This window comes from Onychostoma macrolepis, chromosome 03, assembly GCF_012432095.1.
Source record: "Onychostoma macrolepis isolate SWU-2019 chromosome 03, ASM1243209v1, whole genome shotgun sequence".
NCBI classification, from domain to species: Eukaryota; Metazoa; Chordata; class Actinopteri; order Cypriniformes; family Cyprinidae; genus Onychostoma; species Onychostoma macrolepis.
Window position 1 is genome coordinate 53,765,733 of NC_081157.1, and position 13,924 is coordinate 53,779,656.

Here is a 13,924-nt window from a genome sequence, read left to right on the forward strand (position 1 = left end):
GCATCTCTCCGTCTGATAACCCATGTGCGTGATGCGCCATTTACAGGTGTTTCTCTAAACCACACACAGCTCATATATTTTCCCGCCAAGGGGTGAGAACGTAATGATCCAACCCGATCTCATGAAAGTGCGTATAAGGACTTTGGCGTGTCTATGCTACGTGATGGGTAGGATTAGGGTCGTTGTGTAGATGCGTATCATATGTACGCGAAAATTGCATATCATATGCACGCCAACAAATTTCGGATCATATGCACGCGAAAACTGCGTATTATATGCACGCCAAAAACACGCCAAAGTCTATTTTTGCTTATCAATACCACGAGTTTTCGTTTTTTTTTTTTTGGCGTAATATTTATACGTATTTTCATGAGACCGGGCTGAATGATCACAAAATGATTCTTTATTTTTGATAATTATTATTTAATTTCAGTTTTTCAATAACTGTTGTTGTTTTCGTTTACGAAAATAACCTTGATACACACATGGTCGCATCACGCACATGTAGCGCTTCTGTGATTAAGTCTATAACAGGAATAAAATAATAGGACCACACAAAATTTATAACAGGCTATAATATAATTAACAAAAGGAAGAAAACTGTGCGACAAGTATACGCTCGTTTTTGTGACACCCTTAATGCTTTTTGTTTCCTTTTCTTTGTATCTTTATTTGATTTAATCCATCTGATCGCACAGGCGCCACACACACACACACACACACAAACAACATTAGTTCTTGCATTAGGCTATCTGACATTTCAGCCATTCATCATCAAACTAAAATGCAGTCAACCAAACATAAGTTACACTGTTTATTTTAAAAGGCTGTAAAATCAGCGTGCAGCGTCCAACAAACATTTTTGTGCATGTAAAGTATTTTTCACGAATATTAGACCATGAGTGAAGTATAACGCCTTGTTAAGGCGAACTAACGAATAATAGTTTAGCAAACAAATGGAAACGTTTGGATTCTTGTGGAATGAGACAGGCTCATGAGCTCAGTGCCGTTTCAGTTTTGCTTGAATGCTGTATAATGAATGCCACTATAGCCTATTTTGTGTTTTATTTTAATATGTAATTTTATAAATAGCCCAGCTAACACACGACGTAACTGTTACGTAACCTATTGGTATTTTTTGGTAATTTCATGATTTACCAATAGGCAACGTAACCACGACGTCGTATGCACGTAATTTCATTACCATCCCATTACCAACTCACAACGTCGTCAGTACGTCCTCCTAACGTAACAGGATAACCAAGAACGTCCCAGACAGGTACTCTAATCGTAATATATTGGTAACTTCATGACTTACTGGCAACGTAACTGCAACGTCGTATGCACGTAATTTCATTATCATATTTTTTGTACGTTCTTTGTGCTCTCTGATTACCATAATGCTATTTAAAAAGTGTAATTAAACAGACACAAGATTGAACGTTCCTTGAAGATAAAATGTGTTTCTTTTCACTAAGAATATGGACGATTGCTTTTAATATGCCTTTATATAGCCCCCCTATTAATAAATTCACATCAATCACACCCATACAGCACTGTTAAATATGTTGACATATTTTGAAAATATATTTTAAAAATACATAAAACAAAGTTTAAAAAATTGTTCCTCATGATACATGTGTAAATGTGAGCACGAAAAAATACATTCCTATGCCTTAGTTTTTAATGAATGTTTTTTCAATGTTGTTTCTACACCACGTTTTACCATTTCTAAAGCTATATTATTATATTATATTATTTACGTAAAATTCTGCGTGACTTCTACGTGCTTTAATGGGCGAGCGCGCGCTGAACTGGAGCGGAGGAAGTCACCATGGAAACGGGGCGGCAGCTCAACTGTCAAGCAGCAACTTCGTCTCTCACTGTTGTTTTTACTAATTTCAGGTAAGTTTAGTCTCTAAAATACACAAATAGTACATACAAGCGTTCCTGACACTTTCTTTCACGTAAATGACATGCTTCCGTTGAATATTTACTTTACAGAAATGGTTTAGTGTCTTCGGAAAAAGTCCGTTAGCATCTCAACCGTAAGCTAACTATAAGAGGTAACGTTAACTATAGACTTGAGCTCTTGTTTATGAAAGTTTGGGCCTTTAATGTCATCTTATGTATAGATGAGCGTTTTTTATATAAAGTTTTTGCTGGCAGTTTGTCAACGGATGAATGGAAGTTAGCTAATTAATTTAACCTAAAAGTATGCACTGTACAGTTAATCGGATACGTCACTTAAGTTACATAGAGCGTGAAAATGTGCTGAAACTGAAAACAGGTTTTGATCTTTCATGGTAAACACATATTGATACCACTTGTTCTGTGATTTCAGAAGCGTCAGAAAAAACCCTCTATGACACAGGAGAAGTTCCTGATTTTAACATTTCTGAAGGGAGCTGCTGACAGAGAAATAGAAAACACAGGTGATCTGTAATTTTCTTTTGCAAAATTATATATATGTGTGTGTGCGTTTGTTTGTTTGCTTGTTAGTTATTTTAAAAGGGCTTTGATGTCCAAACATAAGTAACACTGTAAGAGCATTACTAAATAAGTAAACCTAAAAATGTACATTCTGTTATTAAATTGTACATTCTGTAAATTATTATTTTCTGCATTTCACCTCTGCTATAGTTTAAATAAACCTGGCATTGTGACAGATTGTTTATGTTCCTAGATTCTTCCATGCTGACGGCCGTGCACAGGAGTTGGAGCGTATCTCCTGTCGAAGAACATCTCTAGACATTATGAACCATCTGTCTAGTAAGTAATACCTCAAATATACACTACCTAAAGTTTAAGGGTCAGATTTGTCATATATTAGTATTTTATGCTCACCACTGCTGCATTTGATTAAAATACAGTAAAACAGTAATATTGTGAAATTACCATTTTTAAATAACAATTTCCTATCTCAGTATGTTTTAAAAAGTGATCAAAGCTGAATCTACAGTCTTCAGTGTCACATGATCTTCAGAAATCATGCTTTGCGAAAACAAGAATAAATTACATTTTACAATATATTCATATAGAAAACTTTTTCTTGGTGAACAAGAGAGACTTATTTCAAAAACATAAACGGACCACAAACTTTAATAACACAAGGGATTCGAATATTAATTCATTTATTCTAATAAAATGCAAGAAGCTTTTAAAAATATTAACGTAAATAGTCATTTTTTCCTCTGGTGATTTGTATTGTATACCCATAATGCAATGCACAGTGCCGTAGATTCCCATTCTCTATCTCCAAGCTTCACACTCTCACACCGTGTCTACACTGGATGCAACAAAGTGACTGTTAAAAATCATTTGAACTTTTTGTCAGTACGTCATAAATAGAACGAGGCATCAGATTACTCTCGGGGATTTGTTGTGTCGTGCCGCACTGCATCCAGTGTAGACAACATCATATAATAATAGGTTATATTGTATTTTGTTGCGCCGTCCGGTGTAGACACAGTGTTAGAAATCTTATTAAATATCGTTACATATGATGTATGTATGATGCCATCCATAATTGATAGAACGTTTCTATTTCAGAGACTGAAAATCATCAATAAACCAAAAGGTAATTATAACTTATTTCAAGAATAAGAATAACAATAAATAAAAATGCATCTGTGACTTAATATTGCTTCTTATTTTTCAGTGGGTTGAAAGTTCTCATTAAACACATTGCTTTCTTCTCATCTTTGTGCATTTTCAGATGTTGTGCATATTTATGAATAAAATTTTTTTAATTTATCTTTGTTTAACTTTTTAACATCAAATTAACATATTAATTGGTTGTCTTCTTTCTCTTTTTTTTAGTTTGGTTTAGCTCCAACCCCAATTAAGCAGACCTGAGCAGCTGATCAAGGATCACCAGAAACCATGCCCAGGACTGGACACCAGTGTTGTAAGTCATCTATCTAGAAGTCATCCTGCCTCTCTGAATTGTCATGTTCAGAATATAATGCAGGAGATCTCAACATTGTCTCTCAAGGTCCACTTACATGCAGAGTTTTGCTCCAAACTAGCGCAGTGCACCTGAACAAACTAATCAAGTTTTTCAGTTTTACTAACTATAAAGTCACAAACAGGTGAGCGTGATCAGGTGTGGACCTAAACTCTGGGTGTGAATCACTCCGGTCCCTTGCTCAGTAGTCAGTGGTTAAGGGCTGTCTCAATCACAAAATTTAGTTTGCTCCCTAAAAAAGCTGTGAAAACCAGGAAGCATCGATGCTCACTATGTTCCCATATAGGAAGTTCTGAAGCTCAAAACTTAAGAGAAAATTTGCTACAAAATTACACATGATAGATTTTAAAACACAAACCAATATTATATTTCAGCATAAACATACATCACTAGACAGGTAATGTCTAATCTAGAAAATATTTATTTATGACTGAAATCTTGCACATACATGTAACAAAGTATTTATCATAATGTGCTGTAAATAGCATTAAAAAAAATATATCAGTTTTACTGTTGTGCATAGATGTCAGTAATGATGTTGTACAATAAGGACGGAAATAGTCACCTGTGTGTAGAGAGCCACTGTGCTTACCAGTGCCGGAGTTTGTGTACACAACATATTAATTCACAACCTAGCGAACTATGAAGCTGATTGAGACGTACCCTCTGTATGACAGTGGACCTTGAGGGCCAGAGTTGAGAACCCCGACATACTGATTATTCACTCATGAAGAATGAGTACACTTTAATTTGTACAGAAATATGCAATATTTATATGCAATATATAGAAATATGCATATTCAGCGATGCTATTATCTTTTTTTCCCTTTTGTTTGTGTGTCAATCACAGCTAAATAAAACCAAAGGCCATTCAGCCACAGGTCACTGCATCTTTTGCTGTGTAAGTTCTTTTTTTTTTTTTTATGTCAAACACATTCTCAGTATTTATATTTGGTTTGGTTTGTATAACCATTTTAGAGTCACCATTTCGGTACGGTTCTTATGTACTATCCTTTTAACATTTCAGCAGCTGACTTTTTTTAGCACTTGCATAGTCATTTTAATTGTACTACATTTGCAATGCATACAGGTGCATCTCAATAAATTAGAATGTCGTGGAAAAGTTCATTTATTTCAGTAATTCAACTCAAATTGTGAAACTCGTGTATTAAATAAATTCAATGCACACAGACTGAAGTAGTTTAAGTCTTTGGTTCTTTTAATTGTGATGATTTTGGCTCACATTTAACAAAAACCCACCAATTCACTCTCAACAAATTAGAATACTTCATAAGACCAATAAAAAAAAAACATTTTTAGTGAATTGTTGGCCTGGAAAGTATGTTCATTTGATGGTGGCGCCAGAAGCAGATTTGGTAGCGCTGGGGGTGGTGTGTGGGGGTATTAAAAATAAAGATAATTAAATCATAAAATTATTATAGTTTTGCATATAAGTGTAGTTACTAGTAATATTACACATTTATTTCTTGGTAATGCACATTTGACAGTAAAGCACTGAGCTTGAATTGGGAAGCACAAAATTTACTTAACAACAGTAACGTGCAAAATGTAAGTTTTATATAGAAAATTAACATATTCTACTCTTATTAAATGTACCATTATTTTTTTGTAGTATTATATGGAACTGACCAACAACTTCAGTGATTATAAAAGGAGCTCTCTTGCTTTGTGTGTGATTCAGTCAGAGAAGTTTGTTTTTCAGTGCACTTTGTGACTTCATACACAAAAAAGAGCTAAATTTTTACAAAATTTGATTTCTTGATGATTTGAAATGATATAATAGTGATTTTATAATTTCAAAATATAAAGTAAAAAGTACAAATGAATAACTAATAAGCCTATAAGTGTTCCTCTGCCACCATCTACTGATTATAGTGGTAATTTGATGCCCCTTTTTTTTTTATTTTACAAAAGTGTTTGTTTACCACAGTGTATTTTGGTCATCCCTTTAAAAATAACATTTTAATTGTATGCTTTTTAAAGTTTTAAAGTGCTGTAAATAATTGTGTGAAATACTTAAATGTGCTTGAATTTCTCTCTCAAAAGGTTGTACAAACCCTGAAATGCATAATGTAATGAAATTCAACTATTTCTGCCACAACACCATGGTTATAGTTAGCGTTACTACTTCTGGTTATATGTCAGCGTTGTTTGACCTGTTGATAACAGATTTCTGTGCAGAATTTGAAATCAACACTGCTTCCTGAGTAAACCTATTCTGAGCTCGGAGAAGTTTGTTTGCTCTGATCCGAGCTGATAAATGGTCCACGCTGCACAGCTCAAACGAGTAGCGCGGTTTCACTAGCTTTTGTTTCGCTTGCTGTTTGATGTTTCTCATATGCAACAGAAATAGCTGCGCTTATGATGTGGGGCAACGTAGCGGTCATGCTAGTGTGATTGCTCACAAAATGTAGTCGCACCGGCAGAAAAAACGGTCACAAAATGCAACCATTTGGTTGCAGTCTGGAGCCCTGTATAGGAAGTGACCAAAAACTGTTGAAAATTCTAGAAAATTGTTCTTATCCTGTGAGTCCCCACTCTTTTGTGCCCTGAGGTGGAAATGCCCTAACAGTAAATGCCCAAACAGTAGGGAAAACTCAAGTGTGTACTTTTACATTTTGGACAACCATTGTTTTTTTTATTATTATTATTTTTACATTTAGGTTATTGTTTTCTTTCTCACTTTAGATGCTGGTGAAAAAACCGCCAGGCTAAAGCATTCAAAGTGGAAACTTCTGTCGTGGCTCAGTAATCCAGGATTGGGATGGTGGAAGAACCAGAAGATCAGAGATCAGGCAGAGATCTACCGGTGCGCCTGAGGGAACAGATTTACCTAATGTCTTAGTTAAACCAAAGATTCTCATCACTCGCCTCCATGTCGTTCCAAACCTATAAGACTTTTGTTCATCTTTGAAACATAAATGTATATCATTTTAATGAAATCTGAGAAATTTCTGCCCCTCCATTTCACAGTTTATGCAACTACCACTTTCAAGCCTCAGAAAGGTAATAAATACATCATTAACGTAAACCATGTGACTCCAGTTGTTTAACCTCAATTTATGAAGTGATGTGAATGTTTTGTGTGCACAAAAAACGTTGCATTTTTATTTACAAAATAACATGTTCACGAGAGCACCATCATGCATCACTGTTGCGTTGGTGTGAGAGCTGGCCATCTCATGGTGCTTTTGTGAAAATACATAATTTGTAAATAAAGACATACTATTTTTGTTATTGCTGTTTTTTGCGTACACATGGCATCTGTTAAAAATATCTTAATTTGTGTTCTGCACAAAAGGGTCTTATGGGTTTGGAGCGACATGAGGGTAAGTAATGACAGAATTTACATTTTTGGGTGAAATATATTGGTCATTGTTATGTTTTATAAACATTTTCAATATTTTAAAGATTTATTGTTTTGAAAAATGATGTTTATACAGTCTGCTTTAAGTACTTTTGTTGGTAACGCTTTAAGGTGTCATTTGTTAACATTAATGTATTAACTAACATGATCAAACAATGAACAATGCATTTATTACACTATTTATTAATCTTTGTTAATGTTAATGAAAATACAGTTGTTCATTGTTTATTCATGTTAGTTCACAGTGCATTAATGTTAACAAACACAACGCATTAGTAAATGCTGAAATTAACATTAATTAATAAATGCTGTAGAAGTAATGTTCATTCTTAGTTCATGTTTACTAATGTTGTTAACTAATGTTAACTAATGAACCTTGTTGTAAAGTGTTACCCTTTTGTTAATATCAACACCTCTGTGATTATGGTATCTTTCCTTAATTATCAGAAATGTCTGCTAGCAAATATTATGCTAGCATATCTGTTTATAATGATGCTGAGCACGGAACGTCCTGAATGCTTTCATTCATATTTCGCTGTATATCCTATGTTTTTATTAATAATTTGGGTGTATTTTATTGTTCATATTTGTGGGTTTTTCAAAATAAATAAGCTGAATTCATTTTGAGTCTGTGTTCATCATTCACAGCTGTTGAAAAAGCCTTTAAATTAGTTTGGGCATATGAGGACATAAATTAGGTTAAACTACTGCATGTCCGCCCATAGAAAATAAATAATTATAAACAAATTACCAGCTGATTACCAGCACACAACTATTGATCTGCGGCGTTGCCACGGCGTCGCGATTCTGGCAACAGCGTTACGAAGTTACGTTGTGGCGGCATATCGCACCTTTCACTTTTCCGGTTGCCACGGCGTAACTAGTTACGTCGCCACGACGTAACTTTGGTCACCAAATTACGTTGCGGTTACGTAACAGTTACGTATTTTTGTTAGCTGGGAGCCTACTTATTTTTCATTCTTGTTCTGTTCTGAATAACCTTAAATATTTTATTTTTTTTATAAAGTGTGTGGAACTAAATAGGCTATACTGTTTATATTTAGGCTACCAGTATTTTAATATACATATTAAATTAATGTAGCCTAATTGTTTGCAATTACAAGGTTAACGGGTGTTTTTGGAGTAAGATCAATTTCTCTTTAATGAGATTACTTCCTCTTTTTGGCCAGGTTTGGTTTCTCCGTGTCGTAAACTCTAGGGGCGGGGCTTCTAAACCGGGGTGTTTTTAGGGGCGTGATATTCAAATAACAATTGTTTTCTGGCAGACGAATGTTTCATGAAACCCAGCATTTATTTAAAATATAAATATTTTGTAACAATGTCGTTCAAAAGTTTGCAATTCAATGGGTCAGTTTTTTTTTTTTTTTTCCTTTTCTTGTAAATTAATACATTTATTCATAAGGATGTGTTCATTTAATGCTTAAAATTCAGCTATGATTCAAATAAAATGATATTTTTAAAGTATGGTTAAAAAAATAGAAAATTTTTATTAATTTAAAATAAAAAAAAAAGGTAAGTTTCCCAATATTTTAATTATTTCTGTATTTCTGATCAAATAAATGCAGACTTGGCGATCATAAGCTCTGCTTTAGTGGAAGCAAGATGGCCGCCGCATCACAGCTACGCTTAACAGCAGACCGTCTCCTAAACTTAAGATTTCTAAACCTTATTTTATTAAACAAGGTAGAAATCTCAGTGGATGCCCTATTTTTGCCCTACCACTTCTGCCTAATATTGTGCGTTATCATCTGTTCTTACCACTACCTTTTGCTACATGAGGGAAACAGCAGAGTTCTTCTACCAGCCGCAAGAAGTAAACGCCTTCTGTTTTCTAGCCTACTGAACAATGGCCACTCTAGAGTGAGAACGACATCAAAAGATGATGACAGACTATTTTAACCTAGAACAACTTATTGAAAAGCCAACTAAAATAACAAATAACTCTCAGACAAGAATAGACATTTTGTTTACTAATAAACCAGACAGAATTATTAAGACCTTTAATTTTCTGACTGGTTTATCAGACCACAATACTATTTTGTTTTCTAGGAAGCTTTCAAAACAGAGGTATTTAAAATCGAATAGTGTTCCTCGTTCCTCTGATGTTAAATTAAATGTAATACCGAAGAATCAGACACAGAACCTTAATACAGCTTTGAAAATGGTAGACTGGGAGAATATATTACTCTAAAAAAACTTAGAAAGCAGTTGTAATTCATTTATCAACAAGATCAAAGAGGCGATTTCCTCCTTCACCAGCAGGGGGAGCCATAGGGCCAACAAGGGAAATAATCTACCGTGGTTAGATCAAAACTCTAGAAATCTATTAAAAATAAGAGACATTTTGCTCAAACAATACCTGAAATCCGGTTTGTCTACTGACAGGAAAAAAAATTCACACATGCACGTAATAAAGTTATACAAACTATAAGAAAAGCAAAAGCTAATTTCTTTATTACCATCATAGAAAGTTCAAGAGGCAATGGGGAAAAAAAACATGGCAAATTTTAAATAAACTATTAGGTAAACAAAATAAAAAGGAAACCAATGCCCTTGATCTAGTTGTAAATAATGCTCTGATTAAAGATTCTATGATCGTGGCAAAAACTTTTAATAACTATTTTATAGACAGTATATCTGAAATAACAAGGCCCCTCGCTCCTTCTACTATTGTACCTCGCCCTATAAATGAAGATCAGCCCATCTTCCAGATACAAAATATAACAGAGGCAGAGGTAGTAAAGATTGCTGATGCTCTCAAAAATTCCAAAGCCAAGGATGTTCATGGTATAGACAATAACCTTTTAAAAACTCATATTGATGGCTCGGTACAACCTATTACTCGTATGGTTAATCAGTCAATCAGTCAAAAAGCAGTTCCATTATCTTGGAAAGAGGCCATTGTTACACCCATCTTTAAATCTGGGTCAGAAACACAGGTCGCCAACTACCGACCAAATTAGCATTCTGCCAATAGTCTCTAAAGTTGCTGAAAAGTGGATAGCAAACCAACTGATTAAACATCTGGATAAAGGTTTTACTCCACTGCATCGAATGCAGTTCAGTTTCCGGCCCAACCACTCCACAGAGACAGCGAACTGCTTTTTGGTGGAAAAGATCAAGTGTTTACTGGATACGAATCCCTGTGTAGGAGCCGTATTTTTAGACCTTAAGAAGGCATTTGACACAGTCAGAGTGCTTCTGACCAAGCTCACATACTTTTACTTTTCCACAGATGCTACATCATGGTTTCAATCATACTTATCTAAGAGAACACAATGTGTCACTATAGATGGTGTAACATCCACCTGCCTTAGCAATCACGTTGGAGTTCTGCAGGGCTCGATTCTCGGGCCTTTATTATTTTCCATGTACTGTACATTAACAATCTCCCAGATGTCTGTCCTGAACTTAATGTACAGATGTATGCGGATGATGCTGTGATCTTCATACATGGTAAAGATGCTAAAACAATAGCTACAATCCTCACAAATGCACTAAAGTTCAAAATTGGTTAAGTCAAATTTGTCTAATTCTTAACACCAAAAAGACAGTCGTTATGATGTTCACAAAAACATTTTAAAATTTGACTGTAAAACGTCCACCAAACAACCACCAACAAAAAAGTAGATCTGCTGTGTTTTTGGGAGGAGAGGAATTGGAGTTGGTAACTCTGTTTAAGAATATTGGGGTTATACTAGATTCAAACCTCACTTTCAAAAAAACACATATAAAATTTAATTTACAAAATTACAAACAAATCAGGCCTTTCATTACAACAGGGGCTGCTAAATCTTTTTTTACTTCATAGTTTGGTCGCTTGCTGGTGTCACTGCACTAAAACCCATTGATCAACTCTACAAAAAGGCAGTTAAGGTATTTGATAGGAAACCACAGTCATTTTATCTTTGTTCAATTCTAGAGAAGTATCAACTCTTAAGCTTTGAAAATTTCAAAAGTATTTAAAACTAGCTGTCTTATATACAGGTGCTGGTCATATAATTAGAATATCATCAAAAAGTTGATTTATTTCACTAATTCCATTCAAAAAGTGAAACTTGTATATTATATTCATTCATTACACACAGACTGATATATTTCAAATGTTTATTTCTTTTAATTTTGATGATTAGAGCTTACAGCTCATGAAAGTCAAAAATCAGTATCTCAAAATATTAGAATATTACTTAAGACCAATACAAAGAAAGGATTTTTATAAATCTTGGCCAACTGAAAAGTATGAAAATGAAAAGTATGAGTATGTACAGCACTCAGTACTTAGTTGGGGCTCCTTTTGCCTGAATTACTGCAGCAATGCGGCGTGGCATGGAGTCGATCAGTCTGTGGCACTGCTCAGGTGTTATGAGAGCCCAGGTTGCTCTGATAGTGGCCTTCAGCTCATCTGCATTGTTGGGTCTGGTGTCTCTCATCTTCCTCTTGACAGGTCAGGCGAGTTTGCTGGCCAATCAAGCACAGTAACACTATGGTCATTGAACCAGCTTTTGGTACCTTTGGCAGTGTGGGCAGGTGCCAAGTCCTGCTGGAAAATGAAATCAGCATCTCCATAAAGCTTGTCAACAGAAGGAAGCATGAAGTGCTCTAAAATTTCCTGGTAGATGGCTGCGTTGACTGTGGACATCAGAAAACACAGTGGACCAACACCAGCAGATGACATGGCAGCCCAAATCATCACTGACTGTGGAAACTTCACACTGGACTTCAAGCAACTTGGATTCTGTGCCTCTCCACTCTTCCTCCAGACTCTGGGACCTTGATTTCCAAATGAAATGTAAAATTTACTTTCATCTGAAAAGAGGGCTTTGGACCACTGAGCAACAGTCCAGTTCTTTTTCTCCACAGCCCAGTTAAGATGCTTCTGACGTTGTCTCTGGTTCAGAAGTGGCTTGGTAGCCCTTTTCCTGAAGACGTCTGAGCGTGGTGACTCTTGATGCACTGACTCCAGCTTCAGTTCTCTCCTTGTGAAGCTCTCCCAAGTGTTTGAATCGGCTTTGCTTGACTGTATTCTCAAGCTTGCGGTCATCCCTGTTGCTTGTGCACCTTTTCCTACCCAAATTCTTCCTTCCAGTCAACTTTGCATTTAATATGCTTTGATACAGCACTCTGTAAACAGCCACACCTTTCAGTAATGACCCTCTGTGTGGAGGGTGTCAATGTTCGTCTTCTGGATCATTGCCAAGTCAGCAGTCTTCTCCATTATTGTGGTTTCAAAGAACAAGGGATACCCAGAATTTATACTGTAGGGATGGTCATTTATTCAAACTCAAATATAAATATTCTAATATTTTGAGATACTGATTTTTGACTTTCATGAGCTGTAAGCTCTAATCATCAAAATTAAAACAAAAACAACTTTTTAAATGTTTGAAATATATGAAAGTTTCACTTTTTGAAATAAGTTACAAGAAAAAAATATTCTAATTTATTGAGATGCACCTGTATATAACATATTGCATGCATGCACGCACACAGTTTTAAGGCAGCTTTAATCGCCTTTTTGGTAACTTCATGCCTTAACTGACGGCATAACTAGAACATTGCATGCACGTAGTTTCTTTCGCTGTTCGATATGAAATGATACAGGCTACAGCACAGTATTTTTTCCACGCTCGTTTGACTTGCACCTGGCACGGAGGCGACGTTAGAGCGCGCGTCTGAAACGTCTCCCGTTTGATGTGGTCATAAAGACATTCTGCTTTTAAATAAACACAATACTTTTCAAGAAAAAAGAGACAGAGGAAGCAGTTGTGAATGGGGTGGCCAACCCTAGCCCCGTCCCTGTGTTAATTGCGTTAAATATTTTTAACGCATTAATCTGAAAAAATTAATCGCCTGCGTTAACGCGCTAATTTTGACACCACTAATATATATATCTATATAAATATCTAAACTAAACAAATACAATGCAGCACAGTGGTACAGGGAAACATTACCATATTACAGGTGTCAGGTAACGTAAGGGAAATAAGGTCAATTTAGCTCAAAGGGAATCATTTATTATTTTATAGGGAATTTTAATAGACTCACTGTTTCACGATTGAGTCAGCAGCGATTCACTGAATGAGCCATACAACATCAACTCTGCACTGGATATTAAAATCCAAAATATAGTGAAAACAGTATTTAAACTGAACAAAATTATAAATGTAACATTTTTTTGTTTGTTTTTGCCGCCATTTTTCATGAGCTGAACTCAAAGATCTAAGACTTTTTCTATGTACACAAAAGGCCTATTTCTCTCAAATATTGTTCACAAATCTGTCTCCATCTCTCAGGACCTGAAGTGGGACACTCACATTGAGTCCATTGTGAAAAAGGCCCAGCAGAGGTTGTACTGCCTTCATCAGCTGAGGAAGTTCAACCTGCCACAGGAGCTGCTGAATCAGTTCTACTCCGCCATCATTGAATCCATCCTCTGCACTTCAATAACTGTCTGGTTCAGCTCAGCTACCAAATCTGACCTCAGAAGACTACAGAGGGTAGACCGGACTGCTGAGCGAATCATTGGTACAACCCTCCCCACTCTC

At 35.5% G+C, this 13,924-nt stretch overlaps 1 long non-coding RNA gene across 1 annotated transcript; it reads left to right on the plus strand.

Annotated features, from left to right (window-relative positions):
- The first annotated feature begins 486 nt into the window (after positions 1–486).
- Positions 487–7,946, plus strand: LOC131536596 (uncharacterized). Its single transcript, XR_009270012.1, has 7 exons — positions 487–1,905; positions 2,345–2,435; positions 2,687–2,772; positions 3,553–3,580; positions 3,823–3,910; positions 4,821–4,871; positions 6,680–7,946. It is a non-coding gene; the product is annotated as an uncharacterized LOC131536596 (long non-coding RNA).
- The last annotated feature ends 5,978 nt before the right edge of the window (positions 7,947–13,924 follow it).